General features: G+C 41.2%; 1 protein-coding gene across 15 annotated transcripts in view; it reads right to left on the bottom strand.

Annotated features, from left to right (window-relative positions):
* The window catches only part of LOC135097846 (uncharacterized), a 17,424-nt gene extending 5,154 nt beyond the window's left edge, over positions 1-12,270 (bottom strand). For 5 of the 15 annotated variants that reach the window (XR_010266210.1, XR_010266216.1, XM_063999918.1 and 2 more), the window contains exons 1-5: positions 12,066-12,225; positions 5,835-6,035; positions 5,168-5,225; positions 653-800; positions 150-276 (exon numbers count right to left, since the gene is read on the bottom strand). The gene's annotated coding sequence lies outside the window, so the exon portion shown is untranslated. Of the gene's footprint in view, positions 1-149; positions 277-652; positions 801-5,167; positions 5,248-5,834; positions 6,036-8,984; positions 9,110-9,253; positions 9,275-9,323; positions 9,349-10,468; positions 10,493-12,065 lie in introns of those variants that run through there. The other 10 variants (XR_010266219.1, XR_010266217.1, XR_010266218.1 and 7 more) reach the window with 10 other exon arrangements.

Genomic DNA, 12,270 nt, shown 5'->3' with positions numbered 1-12,270 from the left:
CAGCCACACATTTTCCCCTCCACCTCCCTCCTTTCCCTTCTCCATATCTCCCTCCACAAGTTACCTCCAGGCCTCTCCTCCCTCACAGACCTCCCTCCATGTTCCCTCCACCTTTCCTCCAATCCTGACACACACATGCACAAACTCACAACTGAAGCAGGGCAACCTTCTCCTCCCGGCCACTGAGATACTCCACAAAGTTTTGCTGGAATGCGTCATGTCTTGCTCTGAAGGCTGCCACAATGTCCTCCAAGCTGGCCACCACTGCTGCCCAGCCTGCAGTAGTGGTAGTAGTAGTAGTAGTAGTAGTAGTAGTAGTAGTAGTAGTAGTAGTAGTAGTAGTAGTGGAGGGAGGAGTGCAGACTACAGCAAATTAAACAAAACAGTCAACGAAATGAGAAATGAGGAAAGAAAGAGGAAGAGAAGAAGAGAGACAAATTCTTAACAATTATCTCCTCTTCCTCTTTGTTCCCTCTTCTCTTCTTCATCTTTCCCTCTTTCTTCCTCTCTACCTTTCTTCTCCACCTTTCCTCTCCTTCTTCCTCTTTCCCCGTCACATTCAGAACCCCTGTGACCCTCAGAAAACCCTTGTGACCTCCATTTTGACAGTCACAACATTCACATATGAAAAACTTAACTAACTTAACCTGACCTTGCTGCTGCAGGTGCTGGTCATGAACAAGTTGGCAACACATTCTGGCTACCTCACTGACGTGCTCGTAAAACTGGTGTGCTAACTGTGTCCGTGCCACCACAGTGTTGTAGGTGGCTGGCATGTTGAGGCACCCCTGCACCTGTGCCTGCAACAGTAGTACTAGTAGTAGTAGATTAAGAGGGGATCTGATGGAGGTATTCAAGTGTACTAAGGGAAGTAGCAAGGCTGACCTAGTAGTAGTAGTAGTAGTAGTAGTAGTAGTAACACACACACACACACACACACACACACACACACACACACACACACACACACACACACTAACCACCATCACCTCCCAATCAATAGGCACACAGCAACACTACAAACACAACAAACAACATCAAACACTAACACAACTCACAAAACATTTACAAAACATTACAAATAAACAACAAAAACAAAACAAAAATCAATACAAAAACACAAACAAGCAAATATCAAGCATGAAAAGTACAACAAGACTGAGAGAGGAGGCAGTAGACACCTGCCGAAACGATAATTACTCCCAGTGAGGTCTAAAGCACTGTTCAGGGGGTGCTGTGAACTTATCATTAAACCCAGCTGTGACCTCACTGAACGTTTCCCTTTGTGTCTCACAACACAAGGGGGCAGTCACAGCCTGCCCTCTAAAGACGACTCTCTTCCTCCACACAAAACTACAAGCACCTAATAACACACACACCCTTCACTCAAAAATTTTAAAATCATCATGGCAACTCCTACACCAGCCTCGGAGTCCCCATCAGGGGAGGGGACCATAAATGTCCCCAGGTCGGACTGCCTTTCTGTCGACGACCCTGAGTGTCTTGACACCCCCTTCAACTTTTTCTTCATTAACTTCTGCAACATTGGCAGTCTAAGATCTAATTTTCAATCTGTAGAACACCACCTCTCCTCTCCTAAACCTCATCTTCTTTTCCTCACTGAAACTCAGGTGTCTGAGGCAACTGACAGTAGCCCCTTTTCTGTTCCCTCCTACTTTCTCTATCCTCATTTTAGATCCAAAGCTGGATGCTGCGTTTATGTGCGCAATGACTTAACCTGCTCTCGTGTCCACACTCTTGAATCTTCCGAGTTTTCCACCATCTGGCTACGACTACAGAGTCATTCTCATACTAAATTTATCTGTGCTGTATACCCCTCACCTAACTCCTCTGACTATAAGAAATTCTTTGACTACTTAACTTCCAAAGTGGAGCACATTCTGATCCTCATCCCTTTTGCAGAGATCTCCATTCTTGGAGACTTCAATGTTCACCACCAGCTTTGGCTTTCATCTCCCTTCACAGACCATCCTGGTGAACTAGCCTACAACTTTGCTATCCTCCATGACCTAGAGCAATTGGTGCAACACCCTACTCGTATTCCTGACTGTCTTGGAGATAAGCCCAACATTCTTGACCTTTTCCTGACCTCTAATCCTTCTGCTTATGCTGTCACCCTTTCTTCTCCATTGGGCTCCTCCGATCACAATCTCATATCTTTATCTTGTCCTATCACTCCAATCCCTCCTCAGGATCCCCCCAAGCGAAGGTGCCTCTGGCGTTTTGCCTCTGCTAGTTGGGGGGACCTGAGGAGGTATTTTGCTGATTTTCCTTGGAATGACTACTGCTTCCGTGTAAGAGACCCGTCTTTGTGTGCTGAGCACATAACAGAGGTGATAGTGTCTGGCATGGAGGCGTACATTCCTCACTCTTTTTCTCGTCCTAAACCTTCTAAACCTTGGTTTAACACAGCTTGTTCTCGTGCTATACATGATAGAGAGGTGGCCCACAAAAGGTACTTAAGCCTTCCATCACCAGAATCTCATGCACTTTATATTTCTGCCCGGAACCATGCCAAGTCTGTTCTCCAACTTGCCAAAAAACATTCATTAACAGAAAATGTCAAAACCTTTCAAGATCTAACTCCCCTCGTGATTTCTGGCATCTAGCCAAAAATATCTCCAATAACTTTGCTTCTTCTTCTTTCCCTCCTCTATTTCAACCAGATGACACCACTGCTATCACATCTATTTCTAAAGCTGAACTCTTTGCTCAAACCTTTGCTAAAAACTCTACCTTGGACGATTCCGGGCTTGTTCCTCCCTCTCCTCCACCCTCTGACTACTCCATGCCACCTATTAAAATTCTTCGCAATGATGTTTTCCATGCCCTCGCTGGCCTAAACCCTCGGAAGGCTTATGGACCTGATGGGGTCCCTCCTATTGTTTTCCGAAACTGTGCCTCCGTGCTTGCACCTTGCCTAGTCAAACTCTTTCAGCTCTGTCTGTCAACATCTACCTTTCCTTCTTGCTGGAAGTTTGCCTACATTCAACCTGTTCCTAAAAAGGGTGACCGTTCTAATCCCTCAAACTACCGTCCTATTGCTTTAATTTCCTGCCTATCTAAAGTTTTTAATCTATCCTCAACAGGAAGATTCTTAAACATCTATCACTTCACAACCTTCTATCTGATCGCCAGTATGGGTTCCGTCAAGGCCGCTCTACTGGTGATCTTCTGGCTTTCCTTACTGAGTCTTGGTCATCCTCTTTTAGAGATTTTGGTGAAACTTTTGCTGTTGCCTTGGACATATCAAAAGCTTTTGATAGAGTCTGGCACAAAGCTTTCATTTCCAAACTACCCTCCTACGGTTTCTATCCTTCTCTCTGTAACTTCATCTCAAGTTTCCTTTCTGACCGTTCTATTGCTGCTGTGGTAGACGGTCACTGTTCTTCTCCTAAATCTATTAACAGTGGTGTTCCTCAGGGTTCTGTCCTGTCACCCACTCTCTTCTTATTATTCATTAATGATCTTCTAAACCAAACTTCTTGTCCTATCCACTCCTACGCTGATGATACCACCCTGCACTTTTCCACGTCTTTTCATAGACGTCCAACCCTTCAGGAAGTAAACATATCACGCAGGGAAGCCACAGTACGCCTGACTTCTGATCTTTCTAAAATTTCTGATTGGGGCAGAGCAAACTTGGTATTGTTCAATGCTTCAAAAACTCTATTCCTCCATCTATCAACTCGACACAACCTTCCAGACAACTATCCCCTCTTCTTCAATGACACTCAACTGTCCCCCTCTTCTACACTGAACATCCTCGGTCTGTCCTTTACTTATAATCTGAACTGGAAACTTCACATCTCATCTCTAGCTAAAATAGCTTCTATGAAGTTAGGTGTTCTGAGACGTCTCTGCCAGTTTTTCTCACCCCCCAGCTGCTAACTCTGTACAAGGGCCTTATCCGTCCATGTATGGAGTATGCTTCACATGTCTGGAGGGGTTCCACTCATACTGCTCTTCTAGACAGGGTGGAATCAAAAGCTTTTCGTCTCATCAACTCTCCTCTAACTGACTGTCTTCAGCCTCTCTCTCAACGCCGCAATGTTGCATATCTAGCTGTCTTCTACCGCTATTTTCATGCTAACTGCTCTTCTGATCTTGCTAACTGCATGCCTCCCCTCCTTCCGCGGCCTCGCTGCACAAGACTTTCGTCTTTCTCTCACCCCTATTCTGTCCACCTCTCTAACGCAAGAGTTAACCAGTATTCTCAATCATTCATCCCTTTCTCTGGTAAACTCTGGAACTCCCTGCCTGCTTCTGTATTTCCACCTTCCTATGACTTGAATTCCTTCAAGAGGGAGGTTTCAAGACACTTATCCACCAATTTTTGACCACTGCTTTGACCCTTTTATGGGACTGCCATTTCAGTGGGTATTTTTTTTTATTAGATTTTTGTTGCCCTTGGCCAGTGTCCTTCCTACATGAAAAAAAAAAAAAAAAAAAACAGTGACGTGTGTGACAATGAGCCTGGCAGAGTTGACAAGCTGAAGAGGTGAGGCATCCCAGACACTGCCCCTCCCTCACACACTGCTCAGCCTGCATTGGCCCACACAGGCATACCCAGTCAGTCAGTCAGTGTCCTGGCACAGGCCGCCTCTCCCTCGCCAGCTCCAGCCAGCGTGCCTTGCCTCACCAGCCGGGGGACACACATACTTGTCACTGGTGAGTTTGTTGTGCACCACAGTCAGGCAGGGTGTGTCTGCTGGTGCACCCTCACTCTGCCAGCCCCTCTGCCATCCCTCTCACTGACCAGGAGTCTCTCCCACACCCAGCACCGCCCATGCCAGGACCCACAGAACCGTCACCCACGCCCCTCCCATCCATCCACACCTCACGGAAAAACTAGTCTTGTTTGGTCTCAGCAGCGGCACACACACACACACACACACACACACACACATTAGATTAGACTTACCTTTAGGATTAATGTTAAGTTTTTCCCCACCCCCTATGTACATTTTCAGTTTGTTAACTGCCTAAATAATAAACCGTTTATTATTATTATTATTATTATTATTATTATTATTATTATTACACAACAGGATATACAACACCAGTTTGGAAGAAACCTAAGCTAACCAAACTTAACCAAATCAAACCAAGCCTAACCTAAGGTAAGCTATATGGCAATACTGACCTGTGTGTTTTGGGGCACCTTGACAGCATTGTGCATTGCGCCCTTCAGTACCTCAACACTGCACAAAATAAAGAAACCAACTATTATCATTATTATTATTATTATTATTATTATTATTATCATCATTATTACCACAGAGACAGAGATAATGGCATTTGTGTGTGTTTTGATGTGTTTTATATTGCACTTTTATCAACAGTAGACAAAGTCTCTCTCTCTCTCTCTTTCTCTCTCTCTCTGTTGTTATAATCCACAAGTCAAATTAAGGAGTTTTATATTTTCTCAATTTAAAATCTATTCATTTCAAGTTATTCTTAAAAAATAATAATAATTAAATAATAAGCTACTTAATACATCTTTATATTGTAACCAAAGCCTTTATTATTAATATTATTTATTATCATTATTATTATTATTACTACTATTATTATTATTATTATTATTATTATTTCTATTATTAGTGTGATAGTTGCCTCAGATGCTTCAGCTAACTATAGGCTTGCTCAAGTACCTATGTAAGCCTATGTATATTGACAGCTCACAAAATATGCAGACCTGTGTATATTGACAGGTCACAAACACACACACTGATATCATTCAAATCACATAAATACTATACCAATAAATACATCTCTCTCTCTCTCTCTCTCTCTCTCTCTCTGCCTACCTCTCTAGTGCCAGGTTCATGTCAGAGGTCATCATGGTGCCAATGTCAACGAGGAAAACGTAAATCGTGTTGGCTTGGTTGAGATCAGGTCAGGTCACCCACCAAGCCAGCTGTCCAATCACAATCAATGAAGCTCTGGGCCAAAGGGAGGGCTGATGGTGATCTCTTGTCGACCAATAAGGTGACTCGGTTTTTGCTTGGCTGAGGAGAGAGAAAGAGAGAGGTTAGGTTAGGTTATGGTCAGGTCAAGTTAGGTTATGTTAGGTTTTGTTTGGTTTGGTTAGGTTAAGTTTGGGTGAGTTAGGCTAAGTTAGGTATGGGTAGGTTAGATATGGTTAGGTTAGGTTAGGTTAGGTTAGGTTAGACTGCTTTAGATTTGGTTGCATTATATTTGTTTGGGTCAGGTTAGGTTAGGCCAGGCTGGGTCAGGCTAGGTCAACGCATTGCCTGTGGTACAAATGCACCAAAAACACCTTGTCATTTTCTTATACCATCACTTTAGTTATCCTGGTAAATCTGCATTTCACATTTCACGCAGGGAAGCCACAGAACACCTGATTTCTGATCTTTCTAAAATTTCTGATGGGGCAGAGCAAACTTGGTATTGTTCAATGCCTGAAAAACTCAATTCCTCCATCTATCAACTTGACACAACCTTCCAGACAACTATCCCTTCTTCTTCAATGACACTCAACTGTCCCCCTCTTCTACACTGAACATCCTTGGTCTGTCCTTTACTTATAATCTGAATTGGAAACTTCACATCTCATCTCTAGCTAAAACAGCTTCTATGATGTTAGGCGTTCTGAGATGTCTCCACCAGTTTTTCTCACCCCCCCCCCACCCAGCTGCTAACTCTGTACAGGGGCATTATGTGTCCATGTATGGAGTATGCTTCACATGTCTGGTGGGGTTCAATTCATACCACTCTTCTAGACAGGGTGGAATCAAAAGGTTTTCTTCTCATCAACTCCTCTCCTCTAACTGATTGTCTTCAGCCTCTCTCTAATCACTGCAATGTTGCATATCTAGCTGTCTTCTACCGCTATTTTCATGCTAACTGCTATTCTGATCTTGCTAACTGCATGCCTTCCCTCCTCCTGTGGCCTCGCTGCATCAGACTTTCATCTTTCTCTCACTCCTATTCTGTCCACCTCTCTAATACAAGAGTTAACCAGTATTCTCAATCATTCATCCCTTTCTCTGGTAAACTCTGGAACTCCCTACCAGCTTCTGTATTTTCACCTTCCTATGACTTGAATTCCTTCAAGAGGGAGGTTTCAAGACACTTAGCCTTCAATTTTTGACTACTGCTTTGGACACTTTTCTGGGACTGGCATCTCAGTGGGCTTTTTTTTTTTTTATTGGATTTTTGTTGCCCTTGGCCAGTGTCCCTCCTACATTAAAAAAAAAATAAAATAAAATAAAAAAATAAAAACTGCCATCCTCTTTAGCTCTTGCACCAGTACAACTTCTGTTTCATTTTTCTCACACAAAGACAAAGCCTCTTTGAACACGTTCCCACTCATATTCATTTTCCGATATTCATCCGCGTTTCTATTTCTTTCAGTAATCATCCCATTTGACACGTCTATTCCACCCTGGTATTACATTGGACTTGTTCTTCTCAATAACCTGCTGTGCATAATGACTAGAAGAGTACAAAACATTACCACCAATTATCACATCAACCTCCTCAATTTGTGCAAGGTGGTCAGCTTTCTGGCAACCAGCACTACACCATCTAGGTGCCTCGCAGGGCATAATGCCTCGTGTATTACCAATAATATCTTCAAATACATAAAAAAAATCACTGAGTTTTTTTTTTTTTTCATTTTTTCATTCACTTATCTCCATTTTCAATTTTGATAGTGCTACAATCATTGTTAGAGACACCCAAGTGAACGTTTCCCACCATTGGTAAATGATCGGATCCGACAAGTTGATACAGAACTTTAACATGTTTGACACAGACATCCTTTGAGCTTCCTCCTACAATATGGTCTAACCACTTACAGCAGTAGTTACTGTAAGGTATAAAATCAAAGTGTTACCATCCATCACGTTAAAACAAACAATTTCTCTCACAAAAGGTCACCAAGTTGTTCCAGGCTCTGCTCATAAAAGGATCTGCATCAAAACCACCTAAAATAAAAATGAAATTAAAATCATGATTGATTAAAACACTTGAAATGTTCTAAGGCAAACCACCTGTGAAGATATTCTTCAAGTGTCTTCCTTTCCCATGTTACACTCCTCATATATACATTTATTACAAGAATGTTCAAATAACCCACTGGTAATTGCAAAGCAATATAATCTTTCTCAACCAGAAACACCTTTACCTTAAACGTCAAATCTTTCTTCCATATACAGGCCAGTCCACCTTCACACCTCCCTACATTGGATACAAGAGCTTTTCCAGAGTAGGCAGCTTGCACACTTACACCCTCACATTTCTCACTGACAAAATCTGTCACCAAGTCTGTCCTCTAAAGCAAAAGTCTTGTAGAAAAAAAAAAAATAAATAAATAAAATAAAATAAAAACTCATACTGAAAACCAGTTAAAGTGCGAATGACATCAATATTCTTCCTAAAAGAACAACAATTATATGTACAAACTTTTACATCCATATCAAAAAATTATATATATATATATATATATATATATATATATATATATATATATATATATATATATATATATATATATATATATATATATATATATATAAGAAACGTTAATGAGTAAAAGAATTACATTTTCTTTGAGTTTCTGTTAAAATATTTATGTATTATGACATCCTCCGGCCATAATTGAGACTTAAAAAGTTTCATTGTATGAGTTAGATGTTGTAATGGTATTCAGTGAAGAGACCAATTCAGCGGTGTTGGGATCCCTTTACTGATTCAACCTGTTAACATCCAAACAGTCAATTTTCCCACCAAAATTTAAGATGAAACGTCCAAGCCATGAAATCACACCACAGTAACAAAATACAGAATGCATCATTCAATAACCAAACCAGGAAATCACATCACAGTAACAAAATACAGAATATATCAGTCAATAACTAAGTGTTTGAATCAACCATAAACTTCAGGTGAACTCAATACATGAAAACAGGTGCACGAAAAGTCAAATTCACAACATTGCCGCACCGTCTCTTGACACATCACACGAATAACATCAGTCAGTCAGCACAGGTCCCACATTGAAAAACACATGGAGACAGGGCACCACCCACTTCACCACACTGCTGAAATGTATATTATAGTCCTAATAACTACATACATGCACCGTCTCACCACAGATGACGCAAAATTCTCCACCGGGACCCCGCCATGTTTCATTTATCTCACCCTCTCATCGCTGGAATAATCACTAATACCAACACAAATTAACCCTGCTACTGACCCAAACCTGAATACCGTTGCATAAAGAGTCAAAAGAGATATTTAACACAAAGTACAGATCCTGGACACACCTCTGACGTATCTGCACGCTGCCTAAGCTGGGCTCCTCTGAGACCCGGAAACAACAACACTACGTCGTCAGTCTCTGCCTCTATCCTGCTAAAGCAACACAACCATACAATCCTATTAAACATTAAACATAAACATGTACGAACATTTATGCACTGAATCCATAAATTTCCCTGCATGATACATTTTATGTAATTCAATAGTCCAACATAATTACCAAGATAGACAGAGTTGTAACTTAAACACCACAATACAACCCGTAAATAAACATCGCGCAGGTGGATCACTTATTCAGTAATACTTACATATTACATATTACATACAACACAGACCTTACATAGAAATAAATTTCTAATATATTGTGATTTTTACTATAATCACAATACATATATGCACTACATTTTTTTCATACTTGGAGACCAGCCGAGGCCACAAAAACCGGAAAATGGCCGTTAATGTTCTGCTGTCATAGAAATAACGCTAACACTGAAATTCAAGTTTAGTAACGATTTCTTAATGCAAAGTCTTAGGTGAAAAAAAAAAAAAGAAACAGGTTCCATAGTTACCTATTAAAAGATATGAATAAGTGAGGTTACTGGTTAACTCCTGCATTCGTAAGACACATATCTATAAACATTACTAACCGTGAAATTCAATAACGTTTTAATGCAGCAAATATTTATATTATTATAGGAAATTTATCACGAGAATGAATTAAGAGCCAACTTTCAATTCATCAGCGTCATTGTACAAAGTGCAAAACACCTAAAGCGAAATTCACCAAATCTGTTATTCTTTTCGGTCTCTCCAGGTTATTAATGAATTTTTGTCTTGTGGAAATAATTTATATTGGAGATCTGTCTCTTGTCCCAGGCTTTCTGTCTACATTATCGTGACCTTTGACATTATCATTATTCTCATCGTCGCTGTTATCAGTTGTTTGTGGTCTTTATCCCTCTGACTTGTGTGGTTTCGTCTCAGGCTTAATTAAGTGACCAGCTGCCTAAAGCCCTAGGTAAGTTTAGAGTATAACTTTCAAAGAAACCACTGTGACTACAAAACGCGCAATCGAATATTTCAAGGATTTAAGTGCCAATAGCTACAATTTAGCTTACAAGTCTTACTCAAATTACCATATTACCATTACCTGTTATCCAATGGCTTATATCGTGACGTCAGTAATCTTCATTATTATCGCTATTCTCGTTGTAATCATTCTCATATGCACTTGATCTGCACCCTGTGCAAAACAAGTCACGTCACCAATTGTGGAGGGATGTCACCACCAAGTAAACAAATCTATCAGAATGGTTGCTGTTCTCGTTACCATCGCTACCGTCACATGACATCCGTACAGAGGCGGTGTTCACTTCCTTCCTAATGAAACACGAGGCCAAACAGCAGAGGTCACTGGCTGATCTGTCATCCCTGTCAGCCCTCCCGGTGACCCGCGCTGACCTTTCTCAATCCATGGTACATCCCCACGCTAAATGTGGTTGTTATAGTTCAAGTAATGTGGGCGTGTGCGCGCACACACACACACACACACACACACACACACACACACACACACACACACACATAGATGTGAAAAAATGCGCATAAAATTTTCTGAACTCATTTCAAACTTTCATTTTCTGGCAAAGCCAAGCCAGTCAGGGACAAACTTTTCTAATAAACTTAGTCTTCCGGGGCAGGTTGGGCTGGGACCTCACCAGACTCCTAAAGCAGCACTTCGCTGCCAATTTAAAAAAGGCGGAGTGGGAACAATAGCAGAAATATATGTTCTTTGAATTACGCAACAACGATTATTCAGAGGTGAGTGACCGAACGCTTCCATAACATAGCAAGTCATCACAAGACAGGCGGGTATGTGAGACTGTCTCGTGGATTATTCAGAGGTGAGTGACCGAACGCTTCCATAACATAGCAAGTCATCACAAGGCAGGCGGGTATGTGAGACTGTCTCGTGGATTTTTTTGATAGCATCAGAAAACGTCGTGTAATATTAAGGTGTAACTTCAGGAGTACATTTGCACACTAAACTAGCTTACATTTAGGGAATGTGCTACATTCAAGTCAGACTACACACACACACACACACACACACACACACAGTTGGTAGCGCAGTGATTCACGCCTGATTCATACTCGGGAGGACTCAGGTTCGAATTCTGGGTAAGGTCAGAAGTCTTTGGGTGGACTTCTTTGCAGTGTAGCCACTGCTCACCTGGCAGTGATTAGGTACCTGGTGTAAATCGGAATTAGTGACCCGCAGCTAGGTAGGATAAACAAACTCTGAATAGAAAAAATACACACGGGGTGACCTGACTATCCCGTGTCTAGTCTACCAGGTTGACCGGCGCCATCTGGCACCCAAAGTATTAACTTGTAACATACTTCCTTAAAGTTAAATGTGTATGTATATTACTGTATAAGTACGCAATATGTGGATGTTCAGCTATAAGGCTGCAAGATTAATAAACCGAATATTATTATTATCTATTATAATTATCATTATTATTCATAATTATTACTATTATTACACACACACACTTCCGAACTCATGCCATGTTTCTCCCTATTTAAAGACCATAAGAACATAAGGAAAGCTGCAAGAAGCTAGTAGACCTATACGTGACACCCTCTGCAAGACAACAAGAAAAAAAACAAAAACATACCATCTATAGCCAGTTTGTAGCCACTTATTCTTATCAACTATACAATGGATTTGAAATACTTACTCTCAATGCTGACGATACGAAATTTCTGTGTCAAAAGTCCTTCACAGGCACCAGCGCGCCCTGCATCACTCCACCTCACCCAACACCCCAGCAAAGACTGGCCAGGGTCACCACTCACCACTGCCACACACCATTTCTCATCCTCGCTGGTCTGTTGCTCGTACATACCACCAATATATTATTTTCTTCGATCAACAACTTAAAT

This window comes from Scylla paramamosain, unplaced genomic scaffold, assembly GCF_035594125.1.
Source record: "Scylla paramamosain isolate STU-SP2022 unplaced genomic scaffold, ASM3559412v1 Contig34, whole genome shotgun sequence".
NCBI classification, from domain to species: domain Eukaryota; kingdom Metazoa; phylum Arthropoda; class Malacostraca; order Decapoda; family Portunidae; genus Scylla; species Scylla paramamosain.
The sequence above is the reverse complement of the archived record's forward strand: the minus strand, read 5'-3'. Positions and strand labels throughout refer to the sequence as shown.